This window comes from Ambystoma mexicanum, chromosome 2q (genome assembly GCF_040938575.1).
Source record: "Ambystoma mexicanum isolate Mex_15411 chromosome 2q, UKY_AmexF1_1, whole genome shotgun sequence".
NCBI classification, from domain to species: Eukaryota; Metazoa; Chordata; class Amphibia; order Caudata; family Ambystomatidae; genus Ambystoma; species Ambystoma mexicanum.
In genome coordinates, this window is record NC_090924.1 from 1,248,403,629 (window position 1) to 1,248,425,427 (window position 21,799).

A 21,799-nucleotide genomic window follows, 5' to 3' on the forward strand; every position below is an offset into this window, starting at 1 on the left:
CCTGCTTCCTTCTTGCGTACGTGTTTCCGGATTAGCGTGTCCTTGTTTGTTACGTACCCCTTTGCACGTCATTTGTCCTAGAGGGCCACAGTATGGGACATTCATCGGAGCTGTATATACGGCTTTTTGTTAGTGCACATTTTTTTAATGCGCAGGGACGCTACCGCCTGCCTTCAAGTGGCGGACATGTGTTGATGTACATAGTTGACTTTTGGTTTGTGTCGTGGGATTGCCATTTCTCTGATGGGGGGTGGTGTGCAAGGGGACATGAGTGGGGGCCTGCTGGCAGGTGCCCTGCACTGCTGGGGGGTGGGAGTCCAGGTGGACATGAGTGGGACATGAGTGGGGGCCTGCTGGCAGGTGCCCCGCAATGCTGGGGGGTGGGGGTGCAAGGGGACATGAGTGGGGGCCTGCTGGCAGGTACCCCGCACTGCTGGGGGGTGGGTGTGCAAGGGGACATGAGTGGGGGCCTGCTGGCAGGTACCCCGCACTGCTGGAGGGTGGGTGTGCAAGGGGACATGAGTGGGGGCCTGCTGGCAGGTGCCCCGCACTCCTGGGCGGTGGGGGTGCAAGGGGACATGAGTGGGGGCCTGCTGGCAGGTGCCCCGCACTGCTGTGGGGTGGGTGTGCAAGGGAACATGAGTGGGGGCCTGCTGGCAGGTGCCCCAAACTGCTGGGGGTGGGGGTGCAGGGGGACATGAGTGGGACATCAGTGGGGACCTGCTGGCAGGTACCCTGCACTGCTGGGGGATGGGGTGCAGGGGGACATAAGTGGGGGCCTGCTGGCAGGTGCCCTGCACTGCTGGGGGGTGGGGGTGCAAGGGGACATGAGTGGGGGCCTGCTGGCAGGTGCCCTGCACAGCTGGGGGGTGGGGGTGCAGGGGGACATGAGTGGAACATAAGTGGGGGCCTGCTGGCAGGTGCCCTGCACTGCTGGGGGGTGGGGGTGCATGGGGACATGAGTGGGACATGAGTGGGGGGCTGCTGGCAGGTGCCCTGCACTGCTGGGGGGGTGCAAGGGGACATGAGTGGGGGCCAGCTGGCAGGTGCCCCGTACTGCTGGGGGGTGGGGGTGCAGGGGGACATGAGTGGGACATGAGTGGGGGCCTCCTGGCAGGTGCCCTGCACTGCTGGGGGTTGGGGGTGTAGGGGGACATGAGTGGGACATGAGTGGGAGCCTGCTGGCAGGTGCCCTGCACTGCTGGGGGTGGGGGTGCAGGGGAACATGAGTGGGACATGAGCGGGGGCCTGCTGGCAGGTGCCCGGCACTGCTGGGGGGTGGGGTTGCAGGGGGACATGAGTGGGACATGAGTGGGGGCCTGCTGGCAGGTGCCCTGAACTGCTAGAGGGTGGGGGTGCAGGGGGACATGAGTGGGGGCCTGCTGGCAGGTGCCCCGCACTGCTGGGGGGTGGGGGTGCAGGGGGACATGAGTGGGACATGAGTGGGGGCCTGCTGGCAGGTGCCCTGCACTGCTGGGGGGTGGGGGTGCATGGGGACATGAGTGGGGGCCTGCTGGCAGGTGCCCTGCCCTGCTGATGGGGGGTGCAAGGGGACATGAGTGGGGGCCAGCTGGCAGGTGCCCCACACTGCTGGGGGGTGGAGGTGCAGGGGGACATGAGTGGGACATGAGTGGGGGCCTTCTGGCAGGTGCCCTGCACTGCTGTGGGGTGGGGGTGCAAGGGGACATGAGTGGGACATGAGTGGGGGACTGCTGGCAGGTGCCCTGCACTGCTGGTGGGGGGTGCAAGGGGACATATGTGGGGGCCAGCTGGCAGGTGCCCCGCACTGCTGGGCGGTGGGGGTGCAGGGGGACATGAGTGGGACATGAGTGGGGGCCTGCTGGCAGGTGCCCTGCACTGCTGGGAGTGGGGGTGCAGGGGGACATGAGTGGGACAAGAGTGGGGGCCTGCTGATAGGTGCCCCGCACTGCTGGGGGGTGAGGGTGCAGGGGGACATGAGTGGGACATGAGTGGGGGCCTGCTGGCAGGTGCCCTGAACTGCTGGAGGGTGGGGTTGCAGGGGGACATGATGACATGAGTGGGGGCCTGCTGGCAGGTGCCCTGCACTGCTGGGGGGTGGGTGTGCAAGGGGACATGAGTGGGGGCCTGCTGGCAGGTACCCCGCACTGCTCGGTGTGGGGGTGCAGGGGGACAGGAGTGGGACATGAGTGGAGGCCTGCTGGCAGGTGCACTGCACTGCTGGGGGGTGGAGGTGCAGGGGGACATGAGTGGGACATGAGTGGGGGCCTGCTGGCAGGTGCCCTGCACTGCTTTGGGTGGGGGTGCAGGGGGACATGAGTGGGACATGAGTGGGGGCCTGCTGGCAGGTGCCCTGCACTGCTGGATGTGGGGGTGCAGGGGGACATGATGACATGAGTGGGGGCCTGCTGGCAGGTACCCTGCACTGCTGGGGGGTGGGGTTTGCAAGGGGACATGATGACATGAGTGGGGGCCTGCTGGCAGGTGCCCCGCACTGCTGGGGGATGGGTGTGCAAGGGGACATGAGTGGGGGCCTGCTGGCAGGTGCCCCGCACTGCTGGGGGGTTGGTGTGCAAGGGGACATGAGTGGGAGCCTGCTGGCAGGTACCCTGCACTGCTGGGGGGTGGGTGTGCAAGGGGACATGAGTGGGGGCCTGCTGGCAGGTGCCCCACACTGCTGGGTGTGGGGGTGCAGGGGGACAGGAGTGGGACATGAGTGGAGGCCTGCTGGCAGGTGCCCTGCACTGCTGGGGGTGCAAGGGGACATGAGTGGGGGCCTGCTGGCAGGTGCCCCGCACTGCTGGGGGGTGGGGGTGCAGGGGACATGAGTGGGACATGAGTGGGGGCCTGCTGGCAGGTGCCCTGCACTGCTGGGGGGTGGGGGTGCAGGGGGACATGAGTGGGACATGAGTGGGGGCCTGCTGGCAGGTGCCCTGCACTGCTGGGGGGTGGGGGTGCAGGAGGACATGAGTGGGACATGAGTGGCATTGGTGCTGTTTGTGTAGGTAGGGATTCACACAATGGAACACTACTAGGTGAACAATCTCAGGCTGGTATGGTTGTGACAGTTGACTGTCAGTTGACTCATCATCATTGATAGTCAGCTGGTATATGCCAGGGCTGTGTGCACTCCAAAGGGGTGTGATTTTAGGTGAAGTAATTAGCCACCAGCTGCGTACGGGCTGCCTCACCCCGTGCCCTTTCCCCTCCCATGCGCAGCGGCCGTGCATGTGGTTGGGGATGTGGGGGCACCACCATGTCCACAGGCAGGCCCTGGCGTGTTGCAACATTGTGCAGGACACATGCTGCCACTATGATCCTGCACACTACTGGGGGAGTGTATAACAGCTGCCCGCCAGAACGGTCAAGGGAGCGAAAGCGTGACTTGAGCACTCCGAATGTGCGCTCCACTATGTCCCAGGTTGCAATATGGGCTGTGTTGTATCTTAGCTCGGGTGGCGTGGTGGGGTTCCGAATTGGCGTCATCATGTGGGTGCTCAGAGGGTAGGCACTGTCCCCTGGGGAGGTGGTGATGGGTATCATTAGTGGGGTTGTGACATTACTCAGTATCTGAAATGCATGCATGTGCTGTGGCATTTATACTCACCAATCAGCCATGTATCGCCATGCCGACCAGCTTCTAGGTCCCGGTTTAGGGTTGACATTCTGTAAATGAAACTGTCGTGGGTGGACCCTGGATAGTTGGCATATACTGAGGTGATGATTCTCTTGGCATCACATACTACCTGGACGTTGATGGAATGCCAGTGCTTGCAGTTTCTATAGATGTGCTCAGATGCCCTGGGGGGAGGTAGAGCCACATGGGTGCAGTCAATGGCACCTAGCACTTTGGGGAAGTGTGCCACCCCGTAAAAATCCTGGATGACAGTCTGCCTTTCTGCAGGTGTTCTGGGCAGGTATATGTGCCTGTGTACTGATGGGCTTGCAGTCATAATGGCCAAGACCTGGTGTAGGCAGCGTGACTGCATGGCCTGTGACACCCCCCCCCCACTATGGCACTTGTCCGCTGAAATGATCCAGTGGCCAAGAAGTGCAGTACATTAAGGACCTTCACAAGGGGGCTGAGTGCTTGGGAGCAGAGGGTGGGTGATGCGAGGTCATCCTCTTACTCACTGACCAGGTCGAGTATTATGTGAGGTGGAAACCTGTACCTCCCATACACGTGGTCATCAGGCATCCCAAAAAGGCTGGTTCTGGGTGTAAAAATTCTGGCCCTGGCTATCCTCCTCCTCCTGCGGTATCCCACGGCCACTGCTGCTAGGAACGGTATATTCATCCTGGCGTCTGAGCTTGTTTGTTGTTTGCGCGCACTTTTATGCTGCGCAGGTCGTCGTGCGCCTGCTTTCTGCTTGCGTACGTGTTTCCGGATTAGCGCGTCTTTTTTGGCGTGTGCGTGTGGGCGTTCCGCGCATTTGCCTCCTGTACTTCCACGTAAAACTTCCCGCGAGCCCCGGAAGAACACGGACCCCGCTCGCCCAGGCCCAATCGCGTGTGAAACTTCCCGCGAGCCCCCGAAATACACGCTATTTTTGACACAGCGGGTGTCCTTGTTTGTTACGTACCCCTTTGCACGTCATTTGTCCTAGAGGGCCAGAGTATGGGACATTCATAGGAGCTGTATATACGGCTTTTTGTTAGCGCACATTTTTTTAATGCGCAGGGACGCTACCGCCTGCCTTCATGTGGCGGACATGTGTTGATGTACATAGTTGACTTTCAGTTTATGTTGTGGGATTGCCATTTCTTTGCTGGGGGTGGGTGTGCAAGGGGACATGAGTGGGGGCCTGCTGGCAGGTGCCCTGCACTGCTGGGGGGTGGGAGTCCAGGTGGCATTAGTGGGACATGAGTGGGGTCCTTCTGGCAGGTGCCCTGCACTGCTGGGGGGTGGGGGTGCAGGGGGACATGAGTGGAACATGAGTGGGGGCCTGCTGGCAGGTGCCCTGCACTGCTGGGGGGTGGGGGTGCAGGGGGACATGAGTGGGACATGCGTGGGGGCTTGCTGGCAGGTGCCCCGCACTGCTGGGGGGTGGGGGTGCAGGGGGACATGAGTGGGACATAAGTGTGGGCCTGCTGGCAGGTGCCCCGCACTGCTGGGGGGTGGGGGTGCAGGGGGACATGAGTGGGACATGAGTGGGGGCCTGCTGGCAGGTGCCCCGCATTGCTGGGGGGTGGGGGTGCAGGTGGACATGAGTGGGACATGAGTGGGGGCCTGCTGGCAGGTGCCCCGCACTGCTGGGGGGTGGGGGTCCAGGGAGACATGAGTGGGACATGAGTGGGGGCCTGCTGGCAGGTGCCCTGCACTGCTAGTTGGAGGGGGTGCAGGAGGCCATGAGTGGGACATGAGTGGGGGTCTGCTGGCAGGTGCCCTGCACTGCTGGGGGGTGGGGGTGCAAGGGGACATGAGTGGGGGCCTGCTGGCAGGTGCGCCGCACTGCTGTGGGGTGGGGGTGCAAGGGGACATGAGTGGGGGCCTGCTGGCAGGTGCCCTGCACTGCTGGGGGGTGGGGGTGCAAGGGGACATGAGTGGGGGCCTGCTGGCAGGTGCCCCACACTGCTGGGGGGTGGGGGTGCAGGGGGACATGAGTGGGACATGAGTGGGGGCCTGCTGGCAGGTGCCTTGCACTGCTGGGGGGTGGGGGTGCAGGGGGACATGAGTGGGACATGAGTGGGGGCCTGCTGGCAGGTGCCCTGCACTGCTGGTGGGGGTGCAAGGGGACATGAATGGGGGCCAGCTGGCAGGTGCCCTGCACTGCTGGGGGGTGGGGGTGCAGGAGGACATGAGTGGGACATGAGTGGCATTGGTGCTGTTTGTGTAGGTAGGGATTCACACAATGGAACACTACTAGGTGAACAATCTCAGGCTGGTATGGTTGTGACAGTTGACTGTCAGTTGACTCATCATCATTGATAGTCAGCTGGTATATGCCAGGGCTGTGTGCACTCCAAAGGGGTGTGATTTTAGGTGAAGTAATTAGCCACCAGCTGCGTACGGGCTGCCTCACCCCGTGCCCTTTCCCCTCCCATGCGCAGCGGCCGTGCATGTGGTTGGGGATGTGGGGGCACCACCATGTCCACAGGCAGGCCCTGGCGTGTTGCAACATTGTGCAGGACACATGCTGCCACTATGATCCTGCACACTACTGGGGGAGTGTATAACAGCTGCCCGCCAGAACGGTCAAGGGAGCGAAAGCGTGACTTGAGCACTCCGAATGTGCGCTCCACTATGTCCCAGGTTGCAATATGGGCTGTGTTGTATCTTAGCTCGGGTGGCGTGGTGGGGTTCCGAATTGGCGTCATCATGTGGGTGCTCAGAGGGTAGGCACTGTCCCCTGGGGAGTTGGTGATGGGTATCATTAGTGGGGTTGTGACATTACTCAGTATCTGAAATGCATGCATGTGCTGTGGCATTTATACTCACCAATCAGCCATGTATCGCCATGCCGACCAGCTTCTAGGTCCCGGTTTAGGGTTGACATTCTGTAAATGAAACTGTCGTGGGTGGACCCTGGATAGTTGGCATATACTGAGGTGATGATTCTCTTGGCATCACATACTACCTGGACGTTGATGGAATGCCAGTGCTTGCAGTTTCTATAGATGTGCTCAGATGCCCTGGGGGGAGGTAGAGCCACATGGGTGCAGTCAATGGCACCTAGCACTTTGGGGAAGTGTGCCACCCCGTAAAAATCCTGGATGACAGTCTGCCTTTCTGCAGGTGTTCTGGGCAGGTATATGTGCCTGTGTACTGATGGGCTTGCAGTCATAATGGCCAAGACCTGGTGTAGGCAGCGTGACTGCATGGCCTGTGACACCCCCCCCCACTATGGCACTTGTCCGCTGAAATGATCCAGTGGCCAAGAAGTGCAGTACATTAAGGACCTTCACAAGGGGGCTGAGTGCTTGGGAGCAGAGGGTGGGTGATGCGAGGTCATCCTCCCACTCACTGACCAGGTCGAGTATTATGTGAGGTGGAAACCTGTACCTCCCATACACGTGGTCATCAGGCATCCCAAAAAGGCTGGTTCTGGGTGTAAAAATTCTGGCCCTGGCTATCCTCCTCCTCCTGCGGTATCCCACGGCCACTGCTGCTAGGAACGGTATATTCATCCTGGCGTCTGAGCTTGTTTGTTGTTTGCGCGCACTTTTATGCTGCGCAGGTCGTCGTGCGCCTGCTTTCTGCTTGCGTACGTGTTTCCGGATTAGCGCGTCTTTTTTGGCGTGTGCGTGTGGGCGTTCCGCGCATTTGCCTCCTGTACTTCCACGTAAAACTTCCCGCGAGCCCCGGAAGAACACGGACCCCGCTCGCCCAGGCCCAATCGCGTGTGAAACTTCCCGCGAGCCCCCGAAATACACGCTATTTTTGACACAGCGGGTGTCCTTGTTTGTTACGTACCCCTTTGCACGTCATTTGTCCTAGAGGGCCAGAGTATGGGACATTCATAGGAGCTGTATATACGGCTTTTTGTTAGCGCACATTTTTTTAATGCGCAGGGACGCTACCGCCTGCCTTCATGTGGCGGACATGTGTTGATGTACATAGTTGACTTTCGGTTTATGTTGTGGGATTGCCATTTCTTTGCTGGGGGTGGGTGTGCAAGGGGACATGAGTGGGGGCCTGCTGGCAGGTGCCCTGCACTGCTGGGGGGTGGGAGTCCAGGTGGCATTAGTGGGACATGAGTGGGGTCCTTCTGGCAGGTGCCCTGCACTGCTGGGGGGTGGGGGTGCAGGGGGACATGAGTGGAACATGAGTGGGGGCCTGCTGGCAGGTGCCCTGCACTGCTGGGGGGTGGGGGTGCAGGGGGACATGAGTGGGACATGCGTGGGGGCTTGCTGGCAGGTGCCCCGCACTGCTGGGGGGTGGGGGTGCAGGGGGACATGAGTGGGACATGAGTGTGGGCCTGCTGGCAGGTGCCCCGCACTGCTGGGGGGTGGGGGTGCAGGGGGACATGAGTGGGACATGAGTGGGGGCCTGCTGGCAGGTGCCCCGCATTGCTGGGGGGTGGGGGTGCAGGTGGACATGAGTGGGACATGAGTGGGGGCCTGCTGGCAGGTGCCCCGCACTGCTGGGGGGTGGGGGTCCAGGGAGACATGAGTGGGACATGAGTGGGGGCCTGCTGGCAGGTGCCCTGCACTGCTAGTTGGAGGGGGTGCAGGAGGCCATGAGTGGGACATGAGTGGGGGTCTGCTGGCAGGTGCCCTGCACTGCTGGGGGGTGGGGGTGCAAGGGGACATGAGTGGGGGCCTGCTGGCAGGTGCGCCGCACTGCTGTGGGGTGGGGGTGCAAGGGGACATGAGTGGGGGCCTGCTGGCAGGTGCCCTGCACTGCTGGGGGGTGGGGGTGCAAGGGGACATGAGTGGGGGCCTGCTGGCAGGTGCCCCACACTGCTGGGGGGTGGGGGTGCAGGGGGACATGAGTGGGACATGAGTGGGGGCCTGCTGGCAGGTGCCTTGCACTGCTGGGGGGTGGGGGTGCAGGGGGACATGAGTGGGACATGAGTGGGGGCCTGCTGGCAGGTGCCCTGCACTGCTGGTGGGGGGTGCAAGGGGACATGAATGGGGGCCAGCTGGCAGGTGCCCTGCACTGCTGGGGGGTGGGGGTGCAGGGGGACATGAGTGGGACATGAGTGGGGGCCTGCTGGCAGGTGCCCTGCACTGCTGGGGGGTGGGGGTGCAAGGGGACATGAGTGGGACATGAGTAGGGGCCTGCTGGCAGGTGCCCTGCACTGCTGGGGGTGGGGGTGCAGGGGGACATGAGTGGGACATGAGTGGGGGCCTGCTGATAGGTGCCCCGCACTGCTGGGGGGTGGGGGTGCAGGGGGACATGAGTGGGACATGAGTGGGGGCCTGCTGGCAGGTGCCCTGAACTGCTGGAGGGTGGGGTTGCAGGGGGACACGATGACATGAGTGGGGGCCTGCTGGCAGGTGCCCTGCACTGCTGGGGGGTGGGGTTTGCAAGGGGACATGAGTGGGGGCCTGCTGGCAGGTGCCCCACACTGCTGAGAGGTGGGTGTGCAAGGGGACATGAGTGGGGGCCTGCTGGCAGGCGCCCCGCACTGCTGGGGGGTGGGTGTGCAAGGGGACATGAGTGGGAGCCTGCTGGCAGGTGCCCCACACTGCTGAGAGGTGGGTGTGCAAGGGGACATGAGTGGGGGCCTGCTGGCAGGTGCCCCGCACTGCTGGGGGGTGGGGGTGCAGGGGGACATGAGTGGGACATGAGTGGGGGCCTGCTGGCAGGTGCCCTGCACTGCTGGGGGGTGGGGGTGCAAGGGGACATGAGTGGGACATGAGTGGGGGCCTGCTGGCAGGTGCCCTGCACTGCTGGTGGGGGTGCAAGGGGACATGAGTGGGGGCCAGCTGGCAGGTGCCCCGCACTGCTGGGGGGTGGCGGTGCAGGGGGACATGAGGGGGACATGAGTGGGGGCCTGCTGGCAGGTGCCCTGCACTGCTGGGGGGTGGGGGTGCAGGGGGACATGAGTGGGACATGAGTGGGGGCCTGCTGGCAGGTGCCCTGCACTGCTGGGGGGTGGGGGTGCAAGGGGACATGAGTGGGGGCCTGCTGGCAGGTGCCCCGCACTGCTGGGGGGTGGGGGTGCAGGGGGACATGAGTGGGACATGAGTGGGGGCCTGATGGCAGGTGCCCTGCACTGCTGGGGGGTGGGGGTGCAGGGGGACATGAGTGGGACATGAGTGGGGGCCTGCTGGCAGGTGCCCTGCACTGCTGGGGGGTGGGGGTGCAGGGGGACATGAGTGGGACATGAGTGGGGGCCTGATGGCAGGTGCCCTGCACTGCTGGGGGTGGGGTTTGCAAGGGGACATGAATGGGGGCCTGCTGGCAGGTGCCCCACACTGCTGAGAGGTGGGTGTGCAAGGGGACATGAGTGGGGGCCTGCTGGCAGGTGCCCCGCACTGCTGGGGGATGGGGGTGCAGGGGGACATGAGTGGGACATGAGTGGGGGCCTGCTGGCAGGTGCCCTGCACTGCTGGGGGGTGGGGGTGCAGGGGGACATGAGTAGGACATGAGTGGGGGCCTGCTGGCAGGTGCCCTGCACTGCTGGGGGGTGGGGGTGCAAGGGGACATGAGTGGGGGCCTGCTGGCAGGTGCCCCGCACTGCTGGGGGATGGGGGTGCAGGGGGACATGAGTGGGACATGAGTGGGGGCCTGCTGGCAGGTGCCCTGCACTGCTGGGGGAGGGGGTGCAGGGGAACATGAGTGGGACACGAGTGGGGGCCTGCTGGCAGGTGCCCCGCACTGCTGGGGGGTGGGGGTGCAGGGGGACATGAGTGGGACATGAGTGGGGGCCTGCTGGCAGGTGCCCCGCACCGCTGGGGGGTGGGGGTGCAGGGGGACATGAGTGGGACATGAGTGGGGGCCTGCTGGCAGGTGCCCTGCACTGCTGGGGGGTGGGGGTGCAAGGGGACATGAGTGGGGGCCTGCTGGCAGGTGCGCCGCACTGCTGTGAGGTGGGGGTGCAAGGGGACATGAGTGGGGGCCTGCTGGCAGGTGCCCTGCACTGCTGGGGGGTGGGGGTGCAGGGGGACATGAGTGGGACATGAGTGGGGGCCTGCTGGCAGGTGCCCCGCACTGCTGGGGGGTGGAGGTGCAGGGGGACATGAGTGGGACATGAGTGGGGGCCTGCTGGCAGGTGCCCTGCACTGCTGGGGGGTGGGGTGCAGGGGGCCATGAGTGGGACATGAGTGGGGGCCTGCTGGCAGGTGCCCTGCACTGCTGGGTGTTGGGGGTGCAAGGGGACTTGAGTGGGGGCCTCCTGGCAGGTACGCTGCACTGCTGTGGGGTGGGGGTGCAAGGGGACATGAGTGGGGTCCTGCTGGCAGGTTCCCCATACTGCTTGGGGGTGGGGGTGCAAAGGGACATGAGTGGGACATGAGTGGGAGCATGATGGCAGGTACCCTGCACTGCTAAGGGGTGGGTGTGCAAGGGGACATGAGTGGGGGCCTGCTGGCAGGTGCCCCGCACTGCTGGGTGTGGGGGTGCAGTGGGACAGGAGTGGGACATGAGTGGAGGCCTGCTGGCAGGTGCACTGCACTGCTGGGGGGTGGGGGTGCAGGGGGACATGAGTGGGACATGAGTGGGGGCCTGCTGGCAGGTGCCCTGCACTGCTGAGGGGTGGGGGTGCAAGGGGACATGAGTGGGGGCCTGCTGGCAGGTGCCCCGCACTGCTGGGGGGTGGGGGTGCAGGGGGACATGAGTGGGACATGAGTGGGGGCCTGCTGTCAGGTGCCCTGCACTGCTGTGGGGTGGGGGTGCAGGGGGACATGAGTGAGACATGAGTGGGGGCCTGCTGGCAGGTGCCCTGCACTGCTGGGGGGTGGGTGTGCAGGGGACATGAGTGGGACATGAGTGGGGGCCTGCTGGCAGGTGCTCCGTACTGCTGGGGGGTGGGGGTGCAGGGGGACATGAGTGGGACATGAGTGTGGGCCTGCTGGCAGGTGCACCGCACTGCTGGGGGGAGGGGGTGCAGGGGGACATGAGTGGGACATGAGTGGGGGCCTGCTGACAGGTGCCCCACACTGCTGGGGGGTGTGGTGGAGGGGGACATGAGTGGGACATGAGTGGGGGCCTGCTGGCAGGTGCCCTGCACTGCTGGAGGGTGGGGGTGCAAGGGGACATGAGTGGGGGCCTGCTGGCAGGTGCGCCGCACTGCTGTGGGGTGGGGGTGCAAGGGGACATGAGTGGGGGCCTGCTGGCAGGTGCCCTGCACTGCTGGGGGGTAGGGGTGCAGGGGGACATCAGTGGGACATCAGTGGGGGCCTGCTGGCAGGTGCCTCGCACTGCTGGGGGGTGGAGGTGCAGGGGGACATGAGTGGGACATGAGTGGGGGCCTGCTGGCAGGTGCGCTGCACTGCTGGGGGGTGGGGGTGCAGGGGGCCATGAGTGGGACATGAGCGGGGGCCTGCTGGCAGGTGCCCTGCACTGCTGGGGTTTGGGGGTGCAAGGGGGACATGATGACATGAGTGGGGGCCTGCTGGCAGGTGCCCCGCACTGCTGGGGGGTGGGGGTGCAGGGGGACATGAGTGGGACATGAGTGGGGGCCTGCTGGCAGGTGCCCTGCACTGCTGGGGGGTGGGGGTGCAGGGGGACATGAGTGGGACATGAGTCGGGGCCTGCTGGCAGGTTCCCTGCACTGCTGGTGGGTGGGGGTGCAAGGGGACATGAGTGGGGGCCTGCTGGCAGGTGCCCCGCACTGCTGGGGGGTGGGGGTGCAGGGGGACATGAGTGGGACATGAGTGGGGGCCTGATGGCAGGTGCCCTGCACTGCTGGGGGGTGGGGGTGCAGGGGGACATGAGTGGGACATGAGTGGGGGACTGCTGGCAGGTGCCCTGCACTGCTGGGGGGTGGGGGTGCAGGGGGACATGAGTGGGACATGAGTGGGGGCCTGCTGGCAGGTGCCCCGCACTGCTGGGGGGTGGGGGTGCAGGGGGACATGAGTGGGACATGAGTGTGGGCCTGCTGGCAGGTGCACCGCACTTCTGGGGGGAGGGGGTGCAGGGGGACATGAGTGGGACATGAGTGGGGGCCTGCTGGCAGGTGCCCCGCACTGCTGGGGGGTGGTGGTGCAGGGGGACATGAGTGGGACATGAGTGGGGGCCTGCTGGCAGGTGCCCCGCACCGCTGGGGGGTGGGGGTGCAGGGGGCCATGAGTGGGACATGAGTGGGGGCCTGCTGGCAGGTGCCCTGCACTGCTGGGGGGTGGGGGTGCAAGGGCACATGAGTGGGGGCCTGCTGGCAGGTGCGCCGCACTGCTGTGGGGTGGGGGTGCAAGGGGACATGAGTGGGGGCCTGCTGGCAGGTGCCCTGCACTGCTGGGGGGTGGGAGTGCAGGGGGACATGAGTGGGACATGAGTGGGGGCCTGCTGGCAGGTGCCCCGCACTGCTGGGGGGTGGAGGTGCAGGGGGACATGAGTGGGACATGAGTGGGGGCCTGCTGGCAGGTGCCCTGCACTGCTGGGGGGTGGGGGTGCAGGGGGCCATGAGTGGGACATGAGTGGGGGCCTGCTGGCAGGTGCCCTGCACTGCTGGGGGTTGAGGGTGCAAGGGGACTTGAGTGGGGGCCTGCTGGCAGGTGCGCCGCACTGCTGTGGGGTGGGGGTGCAAGGGGACATGAGTGGGGTCCTGCTGGCAGGTTCCCCATACTGCTTGGGGGTGGGGGTGCAAAGGGACATGAGTGGGACATGAGTGGGAGCATGATGGCAGGTACCCTGCACTGCTAAGGGGTGGGTGTGCAAGGGGACATGAGTGGGGGCCTGCTGGCACGTGCCCCGCACTGCTGGGGGGTGGGGGTGCAGGGGGACATGAGTGGGACATTAGTGGGGGCCTGCTGGCAGGTGCCCTGCACTGCTGGGGGGTGGGGGTGCAGGGGGACATGAGTGGGACATGAGTGGGGGCCTGCTGGCAGGTGCCCTGCACTGCTGGGGGGTGGGGGTGCAGGGGGACATGAGTGGGACATGAGTGGGGGCCTGCTGGCAGGTGTCCCGTACTGCTGGGGGGTGGGGGTGCAGGGGGACATGAGTGGGACATGAGTGTGGGCCTGCTGGCAGGTGCACCGCACTGCTGGGGGGAGGGGGTGCAGGTGGACATGAGTGGGACATGAGTGTAGGCCTGCTGGCAGGTGCCCCGCACTGCTGGGGGGTGGGGGTGGAGGGGGACATGAGTGGGACATGAGTGGGGGCCTGCTGGCAGGTGCCAGGCACTGCTGGGGGGTGGGGGTGCAAGGGGACATGAGTGGGGGCCTGCTGGCAGGTGCGCCGCACTGCTGTGGGGTGGGGGTGCAAGGGGACATGAGTGGGGGCCTGCTGGCAGGTGCCCTGCACTGCTGGGGGGTGGGGGTGCAGGGGGACATGAGTGGGACATCAGTGGGGGCCTGCTGGCAGGTGCCCCGCACTGCTGGGGGGTGGAGGTGCAGGGGGACATGAGTGGGACATGAGTGGGGGCCTGCTGGCACGTGCCCTGCACTGCTGGGGGGTGGGGGTGCAGGGGGCCATGGATGGGACATGAGTGGGGGCCTGCTGGCAGGTGCCCTGCACTGCTGGGGGTTGGGGGTGCAAGGGGACTTGAGTGGGGGCCTCCTGGCAGGTGCGCCGCACTGCTGTAGGGTGGGGGTGCAAGGGGACATGAGTGGGGTCCTGCTGGCAGGTTCCCCATACTGCTTGGGGGTGGGGGTGCAAAGGGACATGAGTGGGACATGAATGGGGGCCTGCTGGCAGGTGCCCTGCACTGCTGGGGTGTGGGGGTGCAGGGGGACATGAGTGGGACATGAGTGGGGGCTTGCTGGCAGGTGCCCTGCACTGCTGGGGGGTGGGGGTGAGAGGGGACATGAGTGGGGGCCACCTGGCAGGTGCCCCGCACTGCTGGGCGGTGGGGGTGCAGGGGGACATGAGTGGGACATGAGTGGGGGCCTGCTGGCAGGTGCCCTGCACTGCTGGGGTGTGGGGGTGCAGGGGGACATGAGTGGGACATGAGTGGGGGCCTGCTGGCACGTGCCCCGCACTGCTGGGGGGTGGGGGTGCAGGGGGACATGAGTGGGACATGAGTGGGGCCCTGCTGGCAGGTGCCCCGTACTGCTGGGGGGTGGGGGTGCAGGGGGACATGAGTGGGACATGAGTGGGGGCCTGCTGGCAGGTGCACCGCACTGCTGGGGGCTGGGGGTGCAGGGGGACATGAGTGGGACATGAGTGGGGCCTGCTGGCAGGTGCCCTGCAGTGCTGGGGGGTGGGGGTGCAAGGGGACATGAGTGGGGGCCTGCTGGCAGGTGCCCTGCACTGCTGGGGGGTGGGTGTGCAAGGGGACATGAGTGGGGGCCTGCTGGCAGGTGCCCCACACTGCTGGGGGGTGGGTGTGCAAGCGGACATGAGTGGGGCCCTGCTGACAGGTGCCCCACACAGCTGGGGGGTGGGTGTGCAAGGGGACATGAGTGGGGGCCTGCTGGCAGATGCCCTGCACTGCTGGGGGGTGGGGGTGCAGGGGGACATGAGTGGGACATGCGTGGGGGCCTGCTGGCAGGTGTCCTGCACTGCTGGGGGGTGGGGGTACAGGGGGACATGAGTGGGACATGAGTGGGGGCCTGCTGGCAGGTGCCCTACACTGCTGGGGGGTGGGGGTGCAAGGGGACATGAATGGGGGCCTGCTGGCAGGTGCCCCGCACTGCTGGGGGGTGGGGGTGCAGGGGACATGAGTGGGACATGAGTGGGGGCCTGCTGGCAGGTGCCATGCACTTCTGGGGGGTGGGGGTGCAGGGGGACATGAGTGGGACATGAGTGGGGGCCTGCTGGCAGGTGCCCTGCACTGCTGGGGGGTGGGGGTGCAAGGGGACATGAGCGGGGGCCTGCTGGCAGGTGCCCCACACTGCTGGGGGGTGGGTGTGCAAGGGAACATGAGTGGGGGCCTGCTGGCAGGTGCCCCGCACTGCTGGGGGGTGGGGGTGGAGGGCATCATGCGTTCGTGATCAGTAGTAGTAGTGCAAGCTGACATGTGCCTTTCCTGGGGGGCATGCCCATGGTGGATGGGCTGCCTGCGGAACATGAAGCCCCCTGTGGTGTGGGCTGCCTGCAGGGGCCGTGAAGGGTGTAGAGGGAACCCCTGGGAGGAGCCACACTGCCAATTCCCGTGTAGTACTCCCCTGCACCCCAGATATACATGTACCCCACTCGCACATGGCCTGTCGCGTGTGGTAATTCCTGCGCACCCCCGAAATACACGTACCCCGCTCGACCAAGGCCAATCGCGTGTGAAACTTCCCGCGCACCCCAGATTTACACGTACCCAGCCCAATCGCGTGTGAAACTTCACGCAAACCCCAGGAATCCACGCACCCCACTCGCACAGGGCCTATCGCGTTTGAAAATTCCTGCGAACCCCTGGAATACAAGTATCCCGCTCCCCCAGGCACGATCACGTGTAGAACTTCACGGGCACCCCTGAAATACACGTACCCCGTTCCCCCATGCCCGATCGCATGTGAAACTTCACGCACACACACGAAATACACGCACAAGCTAATTTTTCACACAGCGGGTGTCGCTGTTTGTCGCGTACCCCTTTGCACATCATTTGTCCAAGGGGGCCACAGTATGGGACATTCATCAGAGCTGTATATTCGTGCTTTTTGTTTGCGCACATTTTGGCGCACATTTTTTACCAGCGCAGGCACACTACCGCCTTCCTTCGTGTGGCGGACGGGTTTGGGTCAGTGCATGTCTTTGCCCGTGTGCTGGTTTGCCCTATTCGATTCCATGAATACGTGTTGTAGGCGAGCGTGTGGGCGTTCCGCCCACTTGCCTCCTGTACTTCCCCCGTGACGCCCACATTTTCACGAGTTGTTCCCCATTCCGAGTGTTACGCCAATGTGTTCCGCCTACTTTTGTTATGTGCGCTGCGCTATGTGCGCTTTCGCTGTGGCCTGAGTGCACGCCGTTAGATGACCTGTGCGCCGGCGTGCGCCGTGCACTTTTTCAGCGCACATCCCTGATTTTACTTGCGCACGGACTTCCATGAATAGATGTGTGCTGGTTTCCCTGCGATATTCGCACTTGCACTGCGATTTTTGCTCTTTCACTGCGAATCGCACGTTTTCGCACGCTTGCGCCGAAATTTTCGGCGCACATTAATTCCATGAATCGGCCTGATAGTGTCTTCCAACAGTTTGTATTCCAAAAGGTCACAATTGTTGTAAACCAACAATAAGCCTAATGGTTTAATCACAGCTTATTTAAAACCTAAAGACAAAAGTATGACTGAAAATTGGGTTAACCTCTTGATGCTTTCCACTTATTCTATAGATTCTGTAGAATGTGAAACTACTCTTACATCAGACGCTGTTCATGTATCTATGTTTGGGTTTCTGAGCTTGGGTAGGATTGGTGAGACGGTTAGCCATCCTTCGACAGCTGGAAGGGTTCATGCCTCAGTAGCATTCAAAACAACTGCCCCTAGTTTTGTACTAGCTGTTTGCATGCCCCAGGTTAACTTGGATATATCCTCCACCTTTAGCACAATGGAGGAATGGAGTCTTATAGCCATGGCACATTGTGTACCACCTAGCTCATTAGATCGTGCTCCTTGGGTACCTAAAGGCCCAACTACATTGTTACTCTTTATGCTTCCAGTATTATGAGAGGCTGACGAGGGGACTTCACTCCCAAGTCAACTGGGGTCTAGTACGAGTTTGGGGGAGAGCCTAGACTATCTCTCAATTAAACATGCGTTTAAGGTCAATGGGGTCTACATGCTGAATCGCCAATATATTCTGGCTTTGTTTAAAGAAATTCCAGCCTTATACTCATTGACATCTAGAGACATTGCTAGAATAGTTTTTTTTCGGTTTTCAGAAGGGTGGACATATTAAAAGTGGACTTTCATTCCCACTTTATTAGGAAACTGGTTATGCCTGAATCAGACAGGTTGGGTAACATGGGATACTTCCTAAGTGAAGATTGTGAAGACACATTATCTGTTAGTCAAAGGGAACTTTCCAGTCTGGGTTTTTACTCAAATCCACGTGGACCCCTGCTAATTAATTTAAAGTGGACTATATTAACACCACGGGTGCAGGGCCTATGAACGAGAATAAGTGAACAGTATCATATGATTGGGCTCACGTGATCCACTCCCTTGAAGAGCACAAACGGGGGCTAAAGTGTTCCAATTGAAATTTGACCACTAGATTGCTCTCATGGAACACACAAGGGTTCCACCAGCTTTTTTGTAACAGTGAGTTCTGGGATGGGGCCAACCTGATTTGTCTGCAAGAAACTTTTATGTAAGATATCCCAGCTCTGGATGGTTTTGTCGTCTTACATGATCCGGCCCAAAAAGGGCAAAAAGGAAGACCCTTTAGTGGCTAACTGAGTGCCTGGCGACTCACGCTGGTTCTAGGGTTGAAAATCTCCTTGTGCGCCATGGTGACATTCTAGTCATGGAGATTAGGTATGAAGATTACATGGTGGGACGCTGTTGATTCTGTCTGGAAGTTGTCGATTGTGCTAAATGTCTATTACAATCCTGCTTCAACATGTCTGGTTGATTTTTTGCCTGCAGTTATTAAGTGCACTGAATCCTACTGTACCTCTAAAGAAACTGGAGTTGTCATCATGGGTGACATTAACTCAGAATGTTTAGATGCTGCATGGTGTTACCAAGGGCCTGTCCGGCAATAGTCGCAGAATGCTTGAATTAGGGGGAGATTGGTATGCTTTTTTCTGATAAATGTAATTTAATACTACTAAATGGTAGAATTGAGGGGGACACTCTGCCTAAATACACCTGATCTAGCGGTAGCCATCGGTTAACACTGGACTACGTGTTTACCTGGGACTTTATGGTGACTAGTTTTCATGGTTTGAAGGTTAAACGCTGCCAAGGGAGTGAGCACTTGCAGCTGCTAATTTCATGGAAAGGGTTTAATAGTGTGGGGTCCACAACACAGGTCCCATCCCTTATCAAGATCAGACCCCAAGATCAAGCGGTTCTGTGGCATCCCAAAATAGCTGCTTGCTTTAACGTTTAAGTAGAACAACATTTATTGGAGGGAATCTTCATTGGTATGCCCCCTGATGCGGTTGGCCCCCATTTACAGATTATGTGGCATTGGGCCGAGATTTCGGGGAAATTTGACATTACTCAATCTGACTGCAGAAAGGGGGCCAGTACATCCCTTAATTGTTTTCTGATTCGCATACTGACTAAACAAGGGCTCCAGCCAAAGCATAGCCTGTATGTGGCCTTTTAGACATTACAAAGGCATTTGATTGTGTAGATTGCTTATGGTTATTGAAGATGCTAAGAGGTTGGGGCTGCCCTGAATACCTGGTCAGTAACAGCTACACGCAGACATCCACATGAAGGTCATATTGAACCAAAGGGGCAATTATATGGAATTAATTCATGTGGCAAGTAGTCTTGGACAGGGCTGTGTGTTAGCGCTGTTTCTATTTAATTTGTACATTCTAGGAATAGGAGCGGCGTTGGCCATTATTGTTACAAATCCACTGAAACTGGGGTCCATTAAACTGCAGTACCTTCTTTACGCAGATGATGTTGTCTTGCTGGATTACACCGCAGTGGGTTTGCAAACCTCTTTGACTGTGATGGGTCAATAATTTAAAGTTCTTGGTCTGCACATTAGTGTACCCAAATCCAAGGTCCATATTATGAATCGGCACAAGCCACTGTCAGGGAGAACAAATGTTTGCTGTTTCATTGACGGTATCTGAATTCAAATACTTGGGTGTAGTTATTAAATCCAAGAGATCATTGGTCCTGGCAAATCAGGCCCTTGAACTAAAAGCTGTTTCGGCCACTACCCAACTCCAAGTTTTTGACAATAAATATGGCCTGTTCTCTCTTGCCCCAGTGATCAAGATGTACAATCGAATTCTGTTTCCCAGATTGATCTATGGAGCTGAGTTGCGAGAAGAGGTCCTATTGTGGTCAAAAGTCAAAACAACAATCTGGAAGCATGTTCTTTCACTACCGTTGTGTGTTCCCATGGCCATGTTTGACACATTCCGGGCCTGAATTCATTGGAGGGCATTTGTATTTGTTTTATTTGTATAGCGCAGGCCAGGCCCAAGGGCAACCGGGCGCATATTTTAGTAGAACATTACATTGCATTACAAGTAAAGGAGCAGTGCATTACATGTGGGGCATGTCATCACAAAGGTCCCAGCAGATTGCAACAGAGTAAACAATAGACGTTACAAATCAGGCATCGATCATTAGAATAAAGCAAGGTCCCGGATGGCCCGTCCAATACAGAGGAGCAGTTATTAGTAGGATGTAGTTAACCAGAGCTTGGCTTTGTGCTTGAATTGGTTGAATGAAGGTAGCGTTCTGATCATGAGTGGTACAGTGTTCCAGAGCTTGGCTGCCAGGACAGGGAAGCTAGCGCCTCCAGCAGAGTGGAGCTTGAATCTAGGGATCGCAAGGCCTTGGTTTTGTGTAGATCTGAGTGCTCGTGCTGGTGTATATTGAGTGAAGCGCGAGGCTAGGTATGAGGGAGCCTGGTGGTTAATGCATTTGTAAGTGAGGGCCAGAGCTTTCAGGGAGATCCTTTGGGCGACTGAGAGCCAGTTGAGGTTCTTCCTTGTTTCTGAAATGTGGGCAGATCGGGGAATGCTGAGGGCTGCTCTAATGGCATTGCTTTGGGTCGTTTGGAGTTTGTTAAGATTACCCTGGTTGGTGCCCTGGTACAATGCATTGCAGTAGTCCAGTTTGGACATGACCAAGGTCCTGGCCAGGGTGATGCAGTTCTGGGCAGTGAGGAAAGGGTGGCAGGCTGAGATCAATTTGCAGGTGTAAGCGGACGCATGGTCTTTTGGCACACACCACAGTTATTTAGAGGCATTTTATTTCCCCCTTTCTCTTTTGGTACTCTGTTCAAACAACGTAATGCTTCTGCCACTCGAGGAGACTTCACTACCTTGACTCAATGGATCAACAGGCCCATGCATATACTTGTGGCTAAAAATCTATCATTGTCTGACCTGGAATACACTCCCTTTAAGGTCAAAAAGAAAATGTACAAAAACAAATGGATCTTGAAAAGATCTTGTTTAGAATCGTATAAAATCTTCAATCATTTTGTACTTGATATCAAACCATTTAATAGAGTACAGAAATGTCTGATTAGATACCCTGCAAAGAACTTCAGGATTTTTTTGGGTACACCTGAAATTAAATCTTTTTTTGAAGAAGGACGTCTTGGGGTTTCGTAGCAAGTTAACTAATGTAGATTGATCCTGTTGATATTGTACGATGACAAATGAAACTTTAAAACACATAATTATAGAATGCATGGCACTTTCTGACCTTCGTAAAGAGATGCTTGAACCATATTTTAGAAACTGGTCTTTTTTAACACATCAACATTTGTGGAGGACTCGTTTTGTAGAACCTAAGAAGCAACTTGTGATTGCAATGATGAACTTTGTAAGAGGGTAGTTTCAGTGTCCGGTCAATTAATAGTCTTATTCCAGGGCAAATCTTTTTCTTTAGAGAGACTTTCCTTAAAGCTTAGTCATCATACTTCAGAAACCCATTATTGTGACCATGGCACTAATTGAATTAATCATGACTCCCTTTTTGGTAATGTGCGACAACTAATAAAACCTTTTTTGACGTAAAACCACATCATATTATCCAAACAACACTGTTAATTTTCCTTTCAACTGTGTAAGATTGACATATAACTCCTCATGACTTGAAAGTATAGTATTTATTTTCAATAAATGTCTTTTCTCTTCTTGACATCTTTTTATTTTAATTTTTAAATGGTTATTGATGCCAAATCAGTCAGATGACATTCTTTATACCTTTTTCATTGCTGTTATTTGGCACAGCTGGTTTTCAAGTACCAACAATATGAGTTAACTTTGTAAGAGATCTATTTTAATTGTAATTTCATTGATGAATTTTGTTAGAGAGCTGTTTTCATTGTTTTTTTCACTTTGTAGCTTGCATTAATCTTTTTTTTGTTTTAATAAGAAATAATTGGTAATGTTGTATATTGATGAGATTGATGAATGTGTGTAAACCTTTAATGGATATATCTATGTCACACAATAAATACATTTTTTTTTTAAAAGTGTTCTTCTGATTTAAATGTATGGGAAACGCCTTCCTTACGTCAGGTGGGATTTGATTTAATTCCATACTCATACCTACTTTCGCGCCTCGAAACACTTGTGTATAGGTGCGTTACAAATGCCACATCATATTATACTGGACAGGAAGGGACTTCAGATCTCAGACCATTTTCTGCCTTTCATCCAAATTAATATATT